This window comes from Gracilinanus agilis, chromosome 2 (assembly GCF_016433145.1).
Source record: "Gracilinanus agilis isolate LMUSP501 chromosome 2, AgileGrace, whole genome shotgun sequence".
Lineage (NCBI taxonomy): Eukaryota > Metazoa > Chordata > Mammalia > Didelphimorphia > Didelphidae > Gracilinanus > Gracilinanus agilis.
Window position 1 is genome coordinate 420,035,848 of NC_058131.1, and position 13,545 is coordinate 420,049,392.

Genomic DNA, 13,545 nt, shown 5'->3' on the forward strand with positions numbered 1-13,545 from the left:
AAAGGGAGATTGAAAAGAAGAGAAGAGAAGAGAAGAGAAGAGAAGAAGAGAGGAGAGAAAAGAAAAGAAAAGAAAAGAAAAGAAAAGAAAAGAAAAGAAAAGAAAAGAAAAGAAAAGAAAAGAAAAGAAAAGGAAAGAAAAGAAAAGAAAAGAAAAGAAAAGAAAAGAAAAGATTCTATGAAGCAGAAGTGAGGAAGAAGCAGATTCTAGGCATTGGGAATCATTCAGAGCCTCCAAGGTTCTCTAGTCCATCCCCTTCATTTTACAAATGAGGAAACCAAGATCTAGAAAGATGAATCAACTTGCCCTAGATCAGGTGGCACAGCTAGTCTTGATTCCAGGACCTCTTTCCACCATACTATATTAGGAATAATTCACAGGCAAAGGAACTGAAGGCCAGAGAGGTTAAGAGAATTGGCCAATGTCAGCCATGCAGAAGGCAACTGGAGAGCCAGGGAACCAAAGGGAGGAGTCCCAGGGCTTCAGCAGACTGCCCTTTGCTCAGAAGGTCTGAGTGACCTTTAATGAAGTAGAAATGGGGTCATTAGTTTACTTGGCCAAGCCAGGCTGAAAAGACTAACCTCAGAAGAGCTATTAAGGGTGTTGAGTCATACCAACCAGCCATCAAAGAGTTTGCTGCCTGCCATCGCCCTCCCCAGCAGAGGACCCACTTTAAAATGGCCCTAAATGAGAGACGGAGATATTTTAGCAACTCCAGCTCTCCTCATTGAGCCTGTGTCCCGTGGTGATGCAGTCACCCTTCTAAATGGAAGACGAGGACGGGATGCTGTGAGGGACTCTGGACGGCCGGGACCACATTTTCTTTTGGAGTGGATCCGTGGCCATCCAGCCTGCGGGGATAACAGAAGCTCTGGGTTCTGAACAACCAGCTTGAAAGAGTACCCGAGAAGGGAAGCCCAGGTGGCCCTTTGAAAATCCATTCCCCGTGAGCTCCTGGGATTATTTCTGACTCGGAGTTGGGGAAAGTGCCTTTAATTGGCAGCACTTCGAACTCAAAGCTGAACAGTGGAAACCTGCCTTAGGGATCCTCTCTCCTGTCTGTAGTTAACAATAGGCGGGTTGGAGTTTCCGATCTCAATTCAGAGCAGCCACAATGACTCTTAAGTCAGCCGAGGAGCAGAGCTGCTCGAAAACATGACCAATTTTTTTGCCCTCTGTCCAGTCACTGAAGAGTAATTCTTGTTTTTTTTTTTTTCTTTTTGAAAGGTATATGTTGAATTTATCACATCTTTTAAAAGAAAAGCAAGCTAGACATAGTGGAGATTCACAGTTTTTTTACATTCACTCTCTTCCTTTCCTTTTTTAATTTTTGGTGTAGGGACGAATTTTTTAAATTTTTATTTATTTATTTTCCATGTGGAAGAGTAATTCTAGTAGACTTTTATGTAGTGCTCTGGAGAGACTGCTTGGTGTAGGCAACTGTGTAGGAAAGCTTACCTCCGAGGGTTAGAAGATGTGGGTTCAAGTTCTGCTTTTGACACAGGCTGTGTGACTGGACAATTCACAAAGTGTCCCAGGCAGCTTTTTTTTTTTTTTTTTTAAATTAAGCCCTTATCTTTTGTGTTAGAGTCAATACTAAGTATTTTTTTTTTTAAACCTTTACCTTCCAAACCTTACCAATACTGTGTATTGGTTCCAAGGCAGAAAAGTGGGAAGGGCTGGGCAATGAGAGTTAAGTGACTTGTCCAGGGTCACACAGCTAGGAAGTGTCTGAGGCCAAATTTGAACACAGGACCTCTTGTCTCTGAGCCTGACTCTCAATTCACTGAGCCACCTAACTGCCCCAATACTAAGTGCTGAATACTAATATTCATCCAAAGCACTTCCTAGCCGTGGGACCCTGGGCAAGTCACTTTACCCTCATTGTCTAACTCTTACCGCTCTTCTACCTTGGAACCAATAGTAAGTCATGATGTTAAGACGGAAGGTAAGGATTTGGGTTGTTTTTTGTTTTAATATTTTTACCCTTACTTTCAGAATCTCAGAATCTGTGTATAGGTTACAAGGCAGAAGAGCGATAAGGGATAAGCAATGGGGTTAAGTGACTTGCACAAGCTAGGAAGTGTCTGAGGCCAGTTTTGAACCCAGGACCTCCAGTCTCTAGGCCTGGCTCTCAATCTATTGAGTCACTTAGCTGCCCCTCCTTCTGTACTTATCATATCATTCAGGATCTTCTGGGACATTGGTCAATCAGTTACATTTTCTCCCTTCCTTATTCTCCACATTCATTCATTCAAATTCACATGCACAGAATTAAAGAACATTAGCTGTGGAAGGGACTTCAAAGATCATCCAGCCTAGGGATTCTTAACTTGGGGTTTGTGAACTTTTAAAAATGTTTTGATACCCATATTTCAACATAATTGGTTTCCATTATGATCCTACATATTTTATTTTAGGCATTTAAAGATTATTCTGGGACTCTTCCTTAGGTTTTACCTGACAACCAAAGGGATCCACAACACACAAGAGGGTACAAACCCCTGATCTGGTCCAACAACCTCATTTTGTGGTCAGAGAAAAAAAGTGTTTTAGAGAGGGGAAGGGACTTGCTCCAAAGTTTTCTGGTTATAAGTTATAAAACTTGAACTGGAATCAAGGTCTTCCGGCCTAAATTTAAATCAAATGCTCTTTCTCCAATAATATTCTCTACCACTCTCTACTCCTACCTCTCCCTCCTCAATATCTAGCAGAAGGACTCACACCTAGTAAATACCTGTTGAATTGAATCTTCAATTTTCCTCTCTCTCTACTGGGTCCTTCCCCTCTGTCAAGAAACATATTTAGGTTTGCTATTGTTGTCTGGTCATTTCAGTCATGTCTGATTCTTCATGACCCCATTTGGGGTTTTCTTGGCAGAGACCTTGGAGTGATTTCCCATTTCCTTCTCCAGCTCATTTTAGGAAACTGAGGCAAATAGGGTGAACTGACTTTCCTGGGGTCATACAGCTAGAATTGAATTCAGGAAGATGAGGGTAAATCTTGCTGATTCCTGACTAGGCACTCTACGCACTATGATGCCCCTTAATTGCTCTAGATTTTCCCTCTCCTAAGTGTCAAGTGGATTGAGTATGCTTAGTCTTGTAACTGGTTCCAGTCTTCTAATCACATAGTTAAGAGACAATCATATGGTTTTCAACTGGCTGAGTAGTCAGAATTCCTGAGGTCACTACTGGCTCATCCCAGAATTGGGAATTGCCTTCAAAAAGCAGTAGCATACAGAATTAGCTATTTCCTCTCTTCTCTTGATCTTTCCTGTTTGACTCCTTTACTAATTGGGGTCCAGTGGGAGACAATGCTGTAAGGGGAAAGACTTTGGGTCTTCTCCTCCGTGAGGCCAACACGTGGCCCTATGAAACAGGCCTTAGTCCTTTGTCTCTGCCTCTGTTGTCTCTTTGTGGGGAAGTAAGTGAAGACCCTAACCTTGTGAGTTTCAGAAAATAAGGAGAAAAAACGTCTGAGAGTCCTGGCATCTTGCCATCCTTGCACTTTAGTATCTCAATATCCGGGTTCTACAGTCAGCTCAACATCAATGACCTAAAGAGCAAGGAAGGAGTGACCTTCAGGGCCCACTCAGCAGAAGGTGAAACAAGAAACTCATCAGATAGTGATAATATGAACCCCAAAGACCACGGTGGTATCGGAGAGAGTGGGCTCTCCAGGCATTATAGGGAAATGTTCACAATTTGAATTAATACTAAAAAAAAAAAAAGCTGAATTTCCATTCATTGTAATGATTGATATTGGTGCCAGAGAAGAGAAAATGAAATACTTTTAGCTCATCAGCATCCTACAATGCAATATACCTTGCCAGACTAATCCTAACTTTCTCCGAACTCTAGTCCCATGTTCTGAACTGCCTGCTGTACATCCACTTCAATGTCCTACTGGCATCTCAAACTAGCATGCCCTAAACTGAACTTCTTAGCTTGCCTTCCCCAAAGCTTTCACTTTCTCCCAATTTCCAATTTCTAATTTTATTTCATTTTTTTAAAAGTTGTATTGATGGGTGCAGCTGGGTAGCTCAGTGGATTGAGAGCCAGGCCCAGAGATGGGAGATCCTGGGATTAAATCTGACCTCAGACACTTCTCAGCTGTGTGGCCCTGGGCAAGTCACTTGACCCCCATTGCCTACCTTTACCACTCTTCTGCCTTAGAACCAATACACAGTATTGATTACAGGACGGAAGGTAAGATTATTAAAAAAAAATGTTGTGTTGATGCTTCTTGGTTTTATATCTTGCCAGTATCAAACCCTTCCTTGAAACAAAGAAAAGCAGTTGCATCAAACTAACCAAGTCTGACAGGGTATATTGCATTGCAATTGTTTTCTAGAATGTTCCGCCCTATTTTTGTTCATGGCATTGCTTGAATTGCATATTTGAACCATAATGGCATCTTTAATTCTTTCCTCTCTCGTGTCCAAATATTTAATCGGTTGCTAAGTTCAAGAAATAGCATGGTAGAGTGAAAAGAACATTAGATTTGGAGTCAGAGGTTCTGAAATGAAATCTGAGCGCTTTCACTTATTGTGTAACCTTGGGCAAGATTCTGGACCTCAGTATCTTAATTTCTAAAATGAAGGATTTGGATTAAATGACCCGTAAGGTCTTTTCCAGCTCTTAAGTCTGTGATCCTATCAAATCTGAGTTTAGAAATCAAGAAAAGTCATTGGCTTTACAGAAGATTTGGACTGAGAGAAGTCCTAAGAGAAATAGTTAGCTCTTTTCACAAATTTCCCCTTTTGAGCCTAACTATATATTTTTGTTGTTTAGTTGTTTCAGTCATATCCAACTCTTTGTGACCCCATTTGAGGTTTTCTTGGCAAAGATATTAGAGTGGTTTGCTATTTCCTTCTCCAGATCATTTGACATATGAGGAAACAGAGGCAAACAGGGTTAAGTGACTTACCCAGGGTCACACAGCTAATAAGTGTCTTGGGCCAGATTTAAATGACTTGATTTGAGCAATGAGAAAGCAATTTCAAAGAAGCCAAATAGGAGAGGTTATCAGCAAGGTTGTGGTATTTCCCACTGTCAAATGCTACAAAAGAAGAAGACAAAAAAGATCATTGGATTTTGTTATAAGGCAATTATAATCTGGTAGAGGGGGCAGCTGGGTGGCTCAGTGGATTGAGAGCCAGGCCTAGAGAAGAGAGGTCCTAGGTTCAAATCTGGCCTCAGACACTTCCTAGCTGTGTGACCCTGGGCAAGTCACTTACCTCCCATTGCCTAACCCTTACCACTCTTCTGCCTTGGAGCCAATACACAGTATTGACTCTAAGATGAAGGTAAGGGCTTTTATTTAAAAAAATTATTATAATCTGGTAGAGTTGTTTCAGTAGAACGCAGGGGATGGGTGGAAGTCATTACTTAAGGCTAAGTAATCTCTGAAATTTCTCTTCCATTTATTTCTTCCTTTTCATTCTTACTATGATCACCTTGGTCAGGCTATCATTACATTATGGACTCCCATGACATTTCTCTGTACCTTTATGCATGTTATTTCTAGCTTAGAGTATTCTTCTTATTCTTTCCTTGCTTACATAAATCTTCCTTAGATCAAATCTTATCTCCTTTGCCTTCCTTGAAGATAACAGCTCACAATAATTTCCTGTCTTCAGACAATTCCCTCTAGATGATTTATTGCTCAGGTGTTTTGTAAGAAATAAAGAAAATCTGGGCCATCATCCTGAACTAAAGATCCATCTATAATTGTGAGAAATTAGAGCTAGAGATCTCGCCACACCCAGTCTGTGGCAAAGAGTCCGTTTAGACTAGTGGTTCCCAAACTTTTTTTGGCCTACCGCCCCCTTTCCAGAAAAAATATTACTTAGCCCCCTGGAAATTAATTTTTTTTAAATTTTAATAGCAATTAATAGGGATGATAAATGCACCTCTGGCCATCACCACTTTCCTGGATCACTGCAGCACCCACCAGGGGGCGGTAGCACCCACTTTGGGAATCACTGGTTAGATGTACAAAAATAGGTTTTATAGGCTTTTGAAGGTAATTAATATATGTGATTAATAAAACAAAATGTACAGAATATATTACTAAAGTTTGGGAAATATTTGCTAAGAATTAATAAATTCCAAATAAAGGTTTGAGACAGACAGCTCCCATTTGCTCTGTTCTTCTGATGTTTTAGCACCAATTAAGACTTCTTGTTTGGACACCAGAAGAATTTAAAGAGATCAGGGCCTCTGTTCAATGACTCAGTTTCTAGAATGTATGATTCATGGTATGTCACAAGCACCATTTATCACTGAAGTTTGAAAGTAACTAAAAATAACAGATTGACATATTCAAACTTAACTCACTCTTAAAGATAAATCAGAGGCACCTTTCTGGGCTATAAACTCTGAGGAACCTATACTGAATATAAATCCTTTACAACAGCAAATAACATCTTGTCCTTATATAATACATTCTTAATTCTGTTACCTTTATCAGGAATCAGGATTCCATCAAGATGAAAATTAACACTCCAAAGTTGATAACAAGCTCTTAATTTTATTGGCTATACCCCACACCATGTCAATCTTTTCTACTATTATGGCTAATAATATATATTATAAATGATATCTTATCCCTAGTTAGTTTACTAACTGGGTCTAGCTCTTTCTAGAATCTTAGTTACAGTTACCTAAATAAAGGATTATGTGTAATTCTTTGTTTTATAATCACTGATATAAAAGTAATAAAGGCAATCCTATTGTAACTCTGTTACAATCATGATTTTAAGTCGGGCAATAAAATGGCCCATTCCTAAGGTCCAAGTGTTTTATTCCTTTTTGATGTAAGAAAATTTATTTTAGACAAAACATTATGAGTTTAGTCACAGTAGCTCTGAGCGCCTAGTCAGGAAAATTCCTGACATTTAGGAAGAGGTTGGGTTCTCTTTATATTCACATCTATCTCTAGTTAATACAAAATTTAGAAAATTTCTAGAAATTTTTAGAATTTCTAGAATTCCAGAAAAATCCTAGAAAAACTAGAAATGTTTGTGATAAAACAACAGGTTTTTTACAGTGTGTATAGATAGACAGGGGCAGCTAGATGACATAGTGGATAGAATGCCAGGCCTGGAGTCAGGAAGATCTGAGTTCAAATCTGGCCTCAGACACTTATTAGCAGGATAATCCAAGGTAAGTCATGTAACTATTTGCCTCAGTTTCCTCATCTGTCAAATGAGCTGGAAAAAAGAATTGGCAAACCACTCTAATAGGCCTGGAAAACAGCAAATGGTCCCATGAAGAGTTAAACATGACTGAAACTACTAAACAACAACAAAAATGGACAGACAGTATCCAGAAGGGAAAGTTGTGAAAAGAGACGACCTTCTCTCAGGACTTCCCTCAGTTTAAATTTTTTGTAGAGCCAATGACTCCTCTTGCTATCTCTCTTCACTGTCACAGCTCAAATCCCACCAGTGTTCCTCATGGGTATGCTTGGATGCCATACTTGTTCCATCTTCTCAAATCAATCTCTTCTCAACTAACTTGATAATTTATAGATGAACCATGGGTTGTGGTAAAATGTTCCCAGTCTATTTGAACATGATTTTTTATGCAATGGTATTCAATTTTATTTTATTTTTTATCCATATTGTTCATTTTTGTGAGTAATCTTATAAAGCCCAGATTCAAAAACATAAGCCCAAATAAAAAATTGAAAAATCATATGCTTTCAACTGTACCACAATGGTTCTCAAAATCAGAGCGTTTTTCAGTACTTAATCTAAGACCTGCAAGTAAGTGATAGAGACATTTCTCACCTAGTTAAGGTATCAAGAATAATATTTGATGTGGTGATTTCAACCCAACCATCACACTGTCTTACAATCTTAATGATGGGGGGGGGGCGGTGATGGAAATGGGACCCTGTGCTTTTTACCAGTAAGCAAATATTGCAAAATAGAATGAAGAAAAGTATATACCAATCATATGTTTCCCATCCATGGTACATACCACTCTGTGCTTTCCCTGCATCTTCTACTGTAGTAGATTATTTGTTAGTTAATTAAGAATTAATTAGGAAATTAGGTTAATTAAAAAGGTTGTGTATATGAAGGTCCCCAGTTTAGAGAAAGATCATGGACAGTTTACCTTAAGAAGTCAGCTGGAATTTTCATAAAAGTTCTTTAAGAGATTTTCCAAGAGTCTTGTGGTCTGAGGAAAAATAATGATCACTCTGGGAGTTTCACACTCAGAGGTTGGAGGTTTTGTTTTTTTTCCTCAGAAAATCCTGAGAGAAAGTTGGTGACAGTTGGTTGAAAAGAGTTTGGAAAATTTGGAAAGTTGGTGAATTAGATCATCAGTTTGGAGAGAGACTGACTGAGATTTCTCTCTGTTATGTTAAAGAGGTAAAGGAGGCCAGCAGGACCTGGAGAGAGCTATTCTGCTGGAAACCTGTCAAGAACTGATTTCTCTAAAGCTGGAGAGAAGGAAAGGAATTACTTATAAAATTAAATTACAATAGTTTATATGGATAGAATAAGGGAATAGATAGAATAGGAAGTTTTAGGTTAGCCTTGATTTTTGTCACTGAAGAAGACAGCTCTTGCGAGCTAGAAATTTGGTTTTGGTTATATATAGAATTTTTAGATTTAGGGTACATATATATCGATAAGAAATATATTTTCTATCTGGTTTCCTTTCCCTTTCCTATAATTTTATATTCAAAATAAATAGTTATAGTTATATGTATATATGTATGTATGTATGTATGTATACATATATATATAGTCTGAGCAGGATTCTTTCAACTGCTTAGATCAAGCCATCTTTACCAACTGTCAAACTCAGGATCTAACTCAACTCAAGAACCTGACCACAGCCACCATCAGCTGTTGGTTAATACCAATACTAATCAATATTTAGGGTCCAGATACCCCCAAAATTACTCTACCTAATAAAAGTTTGCCAAACATTCCAAACCTGTACTGAAACAGGTTGACAGGTAATGTTAAGCAGGACACAGGAAACAGCATGCCACATGTGCACTGGGGTCCTTGCAATCAAGGGAAATTTCCCAAACCAGCACATGCCCCCTTTTTTGTTTTTTGTGTCCTAAATTCACTTTTTGATATGTAGATGCTAAAACCACACCTCTCCCTGAAAGAGTACCCTCCGTCTTGACATCCGTTTTCCAGGGTTTTGGCCTGGAATGCCCTGAAACATCCAAAGCAGAAAGATTCTGAGAAAAGGTAGAGAGTTCCTAAGAATGGGAAGAGGCAATCTCCTAGATCCTCAATAAATCTAGAAACGTTAATCCTTGCAATCACCATTCTATCACCTCAACCAGACCTCACTATTGCACTCATTAAAGCTACACTTACTGTCATGGATAGTGTCTGAGACATTCTTGAGATAGGCCCATCTTTCATCACTCTGCAACTGCAACATTGAGACTTAATAAATACAACATAAATTGGGAGGGAGAGAGGGAGGGAGGAAAGGGAGAGAGGGAGGAGAGGAGGGAGGAATAGAGGGAAGGAGGGAGGGAGGGAGGGAGGGAAGAAGGAAGGAAGGAAGGAAGGAAGGAAGGAAGGAAGGAAGGAAGGAAGGAAGGAAGGATGGATCTCCAATTTGTAGTATCATCACTTCTCTATTAGAAGTGGAGAGCATGTTCCATTGAGTCCTTTGGATCTGTTGGTTAAGGAACTAAGTAGAAAAATTGTGTATGGCTCTGCTTTCATTCTGTAATCTTCCAGAGAACAGAGACCTTCTCATTAATATCTGTATCTCCCTTAGCCTAGGGCTGCATATTTCAACACTTAATAAATGGAGAAGGGAAAGAAGAAGGATGGGAGGCAGGAAAGAAAGATGAATGGCAGGTAGGAAGGGAAAGAAGGAAGGAAAGGAAGAAAGAAAGGTAGGAGAGAGGGGAAGGGAAGGAAGAAGGGAGGGGAGTGAGGGAAGAAAGAAAGGGAAGAAATGGAAGAAAAGGAAGGAGGGAGGAAGGGAGGGAAGAGGGAACACTAAGAGCAGTATTATAATCAGGAAAACTAGCTTTTGCTCCTGGCTTTGCCACTAACTTCCTGTACTACCTTGGAAAAAGCACCAGAACCCTCTCCTGACTCCTTTTTCTCATCTTCATGATAAATTCCTAGACTTCCCATTAGAAGGGATTGGTTCCTTGAGAGCAGGCACTATCTGACATTTGCCTTTCTGTTGCACATCCCTTAGCACACAGTTAAGTGCTCAGTCAGTGCTGACTGAAAGCCCTCAGAGGTCCTCCATTTGGTCCAATCTCCTCATTTTATAGTTAAGGAAACTGAGACTCAGAGAGGTTGTGACTTGCCTAAGGTCATAGGTAATAAGGGGTAAACCTAGAATATGAACCCAGGTCTTCTGGCTTGGCCCTGGCACTTTCCATTGTTCAGCTCTTGCCTGGTTATATGTACAAGCAAAGAGGACGCTGGACCGCCTGATCTCTGACCAGGCAGGGTGGCCCTTCTCTGTAGCTGACCAAACGTCTTTTGCCATTGTTCCTCTCATTAACCTTCCAGCTTTTTTAATGTCTGCTTATTTTTACAACTCCCACAAGGTTCCTCCTGACCAGACTGCATGTTTTTTGGAGTGGGCTTTTTTTTTTTCCTTATTGCTTACTTTAATCTTTAGAGCTTCACTTAACTCTACAGAGTGGCCTCTCCCTTACCTCCCTCTTTCATAGCTTTAATAAGCCAACTGGACTGTTAACAGCAATTCCAGGAGGTCTCCGATGTTTTCAGAGTTTCCAAAGCATTCATTAGGAGTAGTGATCACAACTCATTTTCCTACCATTGCCCTCACGACGATTCCATGAAAGTGAGTTGAGTATTGCTATACCCATTAAGAAACTGAGGTTCAAAGAGGGTAATATAACTTAACAGGGTCATACTTCATTCAATTTTTAAAAATCGATTCCTTCAATTTAAGAAGTGTTTATTAAGCACCTACTATGTTCCAAGCAGGATACAGCACTGGGCCTAGAGTTGGGAAGATATGAGTCCAGATGTGGCCTCAGACATCTACTACCTGTGTGAATCAGGGCAAGTCACTTAATCCTGTTGGCCTCCTTTTCCTCATCTATAAAATGAGTTGGGGAAGGAAATGGCAAAACACTCTAGTATCTTTGCCCAAAAAATCCCCAAATGGGGTCATGAAGAGTCTGGTGCCACCAAAATGACTCCATGACAACCATGTGCCAGGCACTGTACTAGGTGTTGGTGATGAAACAAAACAAAACTGTCAGCAGTCCTTGCCCTCGGCTCTCAAGGAGTTTACAGTCTACTTGGAAGGAAACAACATGCACATAATTAAGTAAATACAAAATGAAAATTTTAACAATTAAGTGAGAACAGGAAAAGCTGTAGGTGGCTCCTAAGCTGTGCCTATTAAGTGGGAATGTAGATCTCCTGATCCTAATTCTATTGCTCTGTCTAGGATACCTTGCTTCTTTAGAGTGTAGGGGAAAGAGCTAGACTAGGAATCAGAGGAACTGGGTTAAAATCTCAGCCCTGCTGCTTATTACCTGTGTAACCCAGGACACAGACTCTCAAGGCTCAGTTTCCAGCTGCAAAAAAGGGGGAAGGGTAGACTCAATGACCTTTTAATTCTCTTCCATCTCTAATTCTATAACCCCATGATCCTGCTGCCTTTTCAACTTAGGGCAATCTCTATCCTCATAAAATGGCTTTCTAAAATAAAAAATATCATTGATCCTGTCCTTTCTTCTGAATTTGAAGTGGGCACTAAATTTCTAACTAAAAAGGAACAACTATACTCTAATTTTCTCTTATTTCTACCTAGTTTACTAGACTTGGTTACTCCTGTCCTAACGAGGTGATTTCAAGATCCTCCCAGGTTTGATTTAGAGTTCCTTCAAAGGCAACTCCCAAACCACACCACAAAAAAAAAAAATTTATCAGGATTGCCCTTCCATAAGCTCTTCCTCTTCTTCAACTTTCACATGATTTCACATCATTTGCTTCTAAATCACGAAAAACAAAAATATGTCACTAACAACAAAAAACTGTCATAGAACTTTTTTCAGATCTCCCCTTGGGAAAGAAAAGGTCTCATGCCAGCTGCCTCTTGGTAGGCTGTTAGAGTGGCCTCTGAGGAAGCCATAGCTGTTGGTTTAGGCTGTGTTCCTCTCCATCCTGTGCTATATTCCTCTCCATCCTGATTCAATTGATCCATTCTGATGACTCCTTCCAAAAACTCTTCTTGTAGTGAATCCAGTGATTTTTGTAACTGAGATGCTATCCCCATACCCAACTTGTCCTTGTGAAAGGGTCCTCTGGGTGGCTTTTAATTCCACCCATGTGCTTGCCAGAGAATTGTGTATAGTTCGCTTTGTTTTATGAATGGGTTTGCAGACATCTACACTCTTTCTCCTTCTGTTTTCCTTATACGGGAAAAGTTTTCAAAAGTTTCAAGTACCAACTAGTCCAGATGAACCCATAACCTTATAAAGTTTGCTTTCAGTTTCCTGACAAACAAATGGAATATTCTCAACTGGCCCTTTCTTGGGTTTTCAACCAGATATCTTCACAACAAAGGAAGTGAATGTCAGAGTTGAAAGGAAACTTCAAGATTGTCACCTTCTAATGCAACCCAATTTAAAGAGAAAAATTTGGGTAGGCCAAGTTAATATAATAAAAATGACAATCCTACCTAAATTAATTTACTTATGCAGTGCCATAGCTATCAAACTACCAAATTTTATATAACAAAGTTCATCTGGAAGAACAAAAAGTCAAGAATATCAAGGGAACTAATGAAAAAAAATGTGGAGGAAAGTGGCCGAGGAATACCAGATCTTAAACTATACTATAAAATAGTAATCATCAAAATGATCTGGTCCTGGGGGGCAGCTGGGTAGCTCAGTGGAGTGAGAGTCAGGCCTAGAGACAGGAGGTCCTGGGTTCAAACTCGGCCTCAGACACTTCCCAGCTGTGTGACCCTGGGCAAGTCACTTGACCCCCATTGCCCACCCTTACCACTCTTCCACCTATGAGACAATACACTGAAGTACAAGGGTTTAAAAAAAAAAATACAAAAAAAAAAATGATCTGGTCCTGGCTAAGAGATAGAATGGTGTTTCAATGGAATAGATGAGGGATAAATGACCTCAGCAATCTAATGTTTGATAAACCCAAAGATCCCAGCTTTTGGCATAAGAACTCACTATTTGACAAAAACTGCTGGGAAAATGAGAAAACAGAATGGCAAAAATTAGGTTTAGATCAATATCTCACACCCTATACCAAGATAAGGTCAAAATGGATATATGATTTAAACATAAAAAGAGAAAAACTAAGGTGCAGGACTTGCTGTAAATTGTCCAAAGTCACAGAATGAATGAATGGCTATGGTGTTTCTTGGATTATGTTTTGTCTGATTAGACTTTGGAGTCAGAAGAGGTGGGTTTAAACCTCAGTTCCAATACTAACTAGCTATGTGATCCTGAGGTCACACTTTCCCTCTCTAAGTCTTAATTTTTTCTTCCATCAAATGAGAAAAAAGATAA